Source organism: Helianthus annuus, chromosome 16 (genome assembly GCF_002127325.2).
Source record: "Helianthus annuus cultivar XRQ/B chromosome 16, HanXRQr2.0-SUNRISE, whole genome shotgun sequence".
Classification (NCBI taxonomy): Eukaryota; Viridiplantae; Streptophyta; class Magnoliopsida; order Asterales; family Asteraceae; genus Helianthus; species Helianthus annuus.
Window position 1 is genome coordinate 68,007,714 of NC_035448.2, and position 5,846 is coordinate 68,013,559.

Genomic DNA, 5,846 nt, shown 5'->3' on the forward strand with positions numbered 1-5,846 from the left:
TCACCAAAATGAGCCAAAAGCTTGGCTAGGGAAACATTACAATGGTTTATATAGATCCTGACTTACCAGCATAATTATAATTATGCTGGCATCTTATCTACACTAGGTCAGGTTTGCTACTTTCATCTAATTACAAAATATGCCTCTAGACTTTAAAACAAGCTACACACTATAATAAAACTAATCCAGCACAAGTATCAACGATCTCATAAGTTCCAACACATTGTCCTCAATGTGTCCCAAAAATAAGTTTTTAGGTTGATTTTATGTGTAAAAAGTGTGTTAAAAACAATTCTTTATGTTACTGGGCATATGGACACGGGCCCGTGGTGTCCAGGCACGGCCCCGTGTTCAGGTTGCCAGTAACAAAAATCTTTAGAAAGTAACAAAAGCCTGGGCACGGGGGCAAGTTGTCACACCCTAATTGATGGCGGGATCATCGGGGCGCGGCACTGAGCGAAACAGATTGTCCAGAAGTTTCCATAACAATTATCATTACCAATCAATTTTAAGTAACATGTCCCATACCATGTCTCAAAAGGTAAACAAATTATTACAGTCAAAATCTAGGCAAATAGTTCTATTCCGACAACTCGGATTTTCAAATAGCCCAATTGTTTATCTGCTTCTAGAGGCTCCTGGTTACATTAGTACAGACAACTATTTGTTGGCCTCTAGAAACTTATTATAGCCTCGCTTTCCTAGCAGATAAGCATCCTAATTACCTGTCACATACGTTAAAATAAAAGTCAATACACATAGTGTAAAGGCGAGCATACAAGTTTGATAATAGCATATAGAGTTCGAAATAGTTGACACATAACCAGCACGTACACAGAGGAAAATGAAGCATGTTAATTATCGATATGGATCTATCGATACCAATGATTGCGGGTTAACTGCCCAAGGCAGTTCGTAATACATAATCACCACCGTAATCCATGCAAATAATTGTCCTTAACAACCCCCGTGTGAACGGGTGCTGAGTCCAAACTATAGTACTATTGTTGTTATGGCAGGTAGACAGCATTCCATGTGTAAACAAAACAAACAAGCATTCATTAAGTCATGTAATACATGCAGCAACGATTAGCGCTAAAAGTATTGCGTAGTGTGTTTGATGTGATTTCGTATAACTAACGTATGTAACACCCAAAAGTGCTTAAAGCAAAAAGGGATCGAGTATACTCACAGCGGTTGATGGATTGAAGGGAGCGCTTGAGAGTAAGGTTAGCCTGATTAGAACGATAGCATAATGATAAGTGACGCGTAAATGAAAGCAAGTGTTGAGGGGTCGAATGGCAGTTCGGTCGGATGGTAATCCAATCGGACGGCCAGTCGGGCGGAAGATAATCCGTTCGGAGGACGGTAGTCCGGTCGGATGACTATTCGAGTGAATTGTTTCTTTCTATGAGAAGGATGTGTTTGTGTATGATGGTTTGACTTTTGAAGTTTTTGTTGTAGCATTTGAAAACATTGAAGTATCTCTACCTTTCAGGTCGGTCGATCGGACGGTAGTCCGGTAGGTTGACACTTCAGTGAGAACAAGTTCACAGCAGGTTGTCACTCGATCGGACAGCAGTCCGGTCGGGTGGCATCACTAGTGCATTGAACATGTTGAAAAATCGATTAAGTGTTGAAGTTAAGTATCTCATGATCCGAAGAGTAATCCGGTCGGATGGTAGTCCGATCGGATAGCAATACGTTCAATACTCAACTTTAAATGAGGTTGATTAAGTGTGGGACCCAAAGTGTCGGTCGTTCGGACGGCCGGTCGCTCGGATGGCTGTCCGGTCGGACAGTAGTCCGGTCGGATAGCACTCCGTGCTGGGCGTTCCGTTCATCTTTCACTTGGTCGTTTTGATCGTTTGTAGTTTTTATCGAAATGCTTTGACAACGTGTCAACCAACAGAACCCCGTCTCGAACCTGGTAACCTGACCGAACAGGAATCACCCAACGTTCAACCAGTTAACCAGTTCAAGTCGGTCGTTCTTGATTAACCCGAAATCGGTGGTCTCGCGGATAGGATTCTGGTCTTGAGCCAACACATTACTAAGAACGAGTAGAGGTTAGAACGAGATCCGATCCTATCGGTTTGCATGCGTTGAGGTGTAAAAGTGTTGAAAGAAAATTGGAAAAACCTTCCTTCAATACCTTTTACCGTGAATATGTTTAGATCTATGGAAGATCTTTGTTTATTTATGTGAAAATCGGTTAGATTCAAGTTGTTCTTGAAGGATTGAGGCCAAAACATGAAGTTCTTCAAGAACACATGATGACATCATCCTAGAACCCTTGAATCTTGGTGATTTCACGGTTAAAAGTGAAGATTTAAAAGGTAGAAAGGTGTAGGAGTGCGTGTAGATCAGGAAAGTACAAGATTTAGGACGAGATCTTACCGGATTTGAGAGAAATCGGAGAAAAGGTGGAGAACACGAGCTGCTCGGACAGAGGATTTCCAAAAGTAGAAAGTATGAAAATGACATGGGTATTTATAGGATTCCAAAAGTGGAAAGGGTGGGTCGGTCGGATGACACCACACCGGATGACAGGTCGGTCGGATGGCACACCGACCGGATGGCAGCCCGGTCGGATGGGAATTCGGTCGGCTGGCATCTGGTTCAAGTGCGCGACGCGACGATTTTTGACATTTCGATTTCGATTGCGATTGCACATCGCTCGCAATAGAGTTCTCTATTCAAATTACTTTTAATCCCAACTATTCATATCGCGCGCTGTCTCTTCTCCACTAATTATCATACCATATCAACATATAATCATCCTTAGTTCGTATTTGGTTTGGGATTGCGATTCGATTTGATTACCACACATAACGTAAATAAACATGCACAAGTAACACATAAGGCACATACACATGTATAATAATCACCAAAATGCGTAATTCGAGTTGCGAGTGCGGTGTTGATTAGATTTGATTGATTAGTGTTTAGTTGACTTTATCGCATTGTTACTTCCTATTATTCACAGTCGTAAAGCGATTCGTAGCGATAAATATTTGTCGATTACTGCGATTTTTAATTAATTACACCACATAATATAACTAACATAAACACAAAATAGACTATCTACAGTCATAGAAGTCAAAACAGGAATTGAGCAAGGAGAGACAGATTGCAATTAGCAATCTTTTCTTCCTTGACTTCAATCTTGACTTTGACTTTGACTTTCGAAACACTAGGGTGTTACACGTGTTCAGCGAACACGCCCCGTGTCCAGTTACCTGAACTGGGCGATTTCTTGCAGACCTTTCAGCACGGGGCAGTGTTGGCTGTACACGGCCCGTGCCGAACTTGCTGTGATGAAGAAAAATTTGTGGGAGGCTCTATTTTTGTGCATGGGGTGCTGGTTCAAGTTTCCCTTGGTATCCTTCACCATCCCGAGTGTGTTTTATTCCTGAAAATTAAAACTAAACTAGAAAACATAAAAATTAATCTAAATTAAACTAAGGATAGTTCCGCGGAATGCCTCCGTGGTGCGCCACGTTTATAAGGGTTCTTGGCTAGACCCAAAGCCAGTCATATGTTACCCAAGTGGGATGTTGTGCATCCATGTTGCACCGTTGGAGAGCATCATCCAGAATTGAGTCTATGACCTTCATGTAATTGACCGAGTCATCGTCTTCTACTCTCTTACCAACTCCGAACTTCATTTCCTTGTCCCCAACCCTCAATGTTAGTGTTCCACCATTCATGTCTACCACTGCGTGGGCCGTGGCTAGGAATGGCCTCCCTAAGATGAGTGGTACTTCGGTATCTTCCTCCATATCTAGTGTGACAGAGTCGGCTGGGAAGACAAATTCGCCGACTTTAACCAATAGATTTTTAGCGACACCTTGTGGATATTTGACGGACCTATCGACGAGTTGTATGCTCATTTTTCTAGGGCTTGCTTTCCCTAGGCCGAGTCGGTCGAACATTGATGCGGGCATGAGGTTGATGCTAGCCCCGAGGTCGGCTAGTGCATTGCGAATGGGAGATTCCCCAATCGAATAAGGGATTGTGAAGCTTCCAGGATCGATCTTCTTTTGCGGGAGTTTGTTGAGTAGCAAGGCGGAGCATTCCTCGCTTAAATTAACTAATTGCAATGATTCAATTTTCCTTTTGTGAGTGAGGAAGTCCCTCATAAATTTTGAATAATTAGGCATTTGGGTTAGAACTTCAATAAATGGAATATTAACATGCAATTGTTTTAGTAAATTTACGAACTTTGTGAATTGCTCATCGGTCTTTTGGCGAATTAACCGACCGGGATACGGAACTGGAGGGTTCTTGGTGGGCTCTTGATTTGGTGGAGGAGCCGTCTCTTGTTGGGGCATCGGTGGAGTTGTGGTTTGGCTAGATCGGCTTTTTTCAACTGGAGGTAACGGAGCCTCCTCGGGACCCACGGTACGGTTTCTCAATGTGATGAGATGCACTTGCGCCTTTGGGTTGGCTTCGGTATTGCTTGGTAACACGCCTTGAGGTCTCTCGGAGAAATTTTGAGTTAGTTGATTTATTTGTTTTTCAATGTTTTGAATACTAGCTTGTTGATTTCTAAAATTCGATTCCAGTTGTTGAAGTCGATCCGAGTTTTTCTTTTCGGTGTCGGAGATGAGGCGAGATACGGTATCTTCAAGCCTTTCTCATCCCCCTTGTTATTGAGAGAAATTTTGTGACTCGTTTCTTGGTTGTTGAAAGTTTGTTCGTTGGTTTAGATTTTGTTGGTTACTACTATTGTCGGGTTCTCTCCAACCAAGGTTAGGGTGGTTACGCCATCCTTGGTTGTAGGTACCCGTTGGAGGACCCGACGGCCTAGGTCTATTATCAATGTAGTTTATCGATTCTGTCTGATTATCCATTTCTTTCATACAACTCCAATTTTCATGTGGCCCACCACAACCCTCGCAAGCCATAACCGAAGCCATTTTTGCCATTTCTAACTTTTTGATTTTCGAAGAAAGGGCTTCGATTTGGGCTTGCAAGGAGGTGCTCTCATCAACCTTATGGGCGCCCAGAGCAATAAATTTCGTGCCTCGGGGAGTGTGCCACTGAAAATTGGTTTGAGCAATTTCCTCAATTTGATTATAAATTTCATTTGGGCGGCGATTACCTAAAAGTCCCCTAGAGCTAGAGTCAAGTGTTTGTCTTGTGTGTGGCAACAACCCATTATAGAAAGTGGATACTTGTTGCGATACCGCAAGACCATGATGAGGACACTTTCTTAGTAGCTCCTTGAACCTTTCCCAAGTTTCATATAAGGATTCCTCGTCCTCTTGTGAATATGTGTTAATTTCAGTCATTAATTTAGCCGTTTTAGCTGGAGGGAAATACTTATATAAAAAATTTTGGGCTAGTTCATCCCAGGTGTTTACCGAGCCAACTGAGAGGGTTTTTAGCCAAGCCTTAGCTCGGTCTTTTAATGAAAATGGAAACATTCGAAGGCGGATGGCGTCATTTGATGCTCCATTGATCTGAAAAGTATCACATATCTCCAAGAAGTTAGTGATATGTAGATGGGGATCCTCGTCCGCAAGCCCATGGAAGGTTGCGGAGTTTTGGAGCATTTGTATCAAATGCGGCCGAAATTCGAAGTTGTTGGCCTCGACATTCGGTGCATTGATAGCGGCGCTGAGATTACCTACGGTGGGTCGTAGGTAATCCATGTGGGTACGTTGATCCGCCATTGGAAGTGGGTCCCCCGAAACTTTCTCTTGGTTTTAGCTTTAAGTCTTTTTCTTAGAAAGCGTTCGGGTTCGTCTAGAGGTTCTTTTATGTCTCTACTAGAACTGGAGCTCATACACATCGTAGAAAGTTCAGATGTGGCGCCTGGGTTCCAAGTCCTTCAA

The 5,846-nt window shown here is 42.8% G+C and overlaps 1 non-coding gene across 1 annotated transcript; it reads left to right on the plus strand.

Annotated features, from left to right (window-relative positions):
- Positions 1-5,199: 5,199 nt before the first annotated feature.
- Positions 5,200-5,306, plus strand: LOC118488534. The gene has a single exon (XR_004885078.1). It is a non-coding gene; the product is annotated as a small nucleolar RNA R71 (small nucleolar RNA).
- Positions 5,307-5,846: the final 540 nt, after the last annotated feature.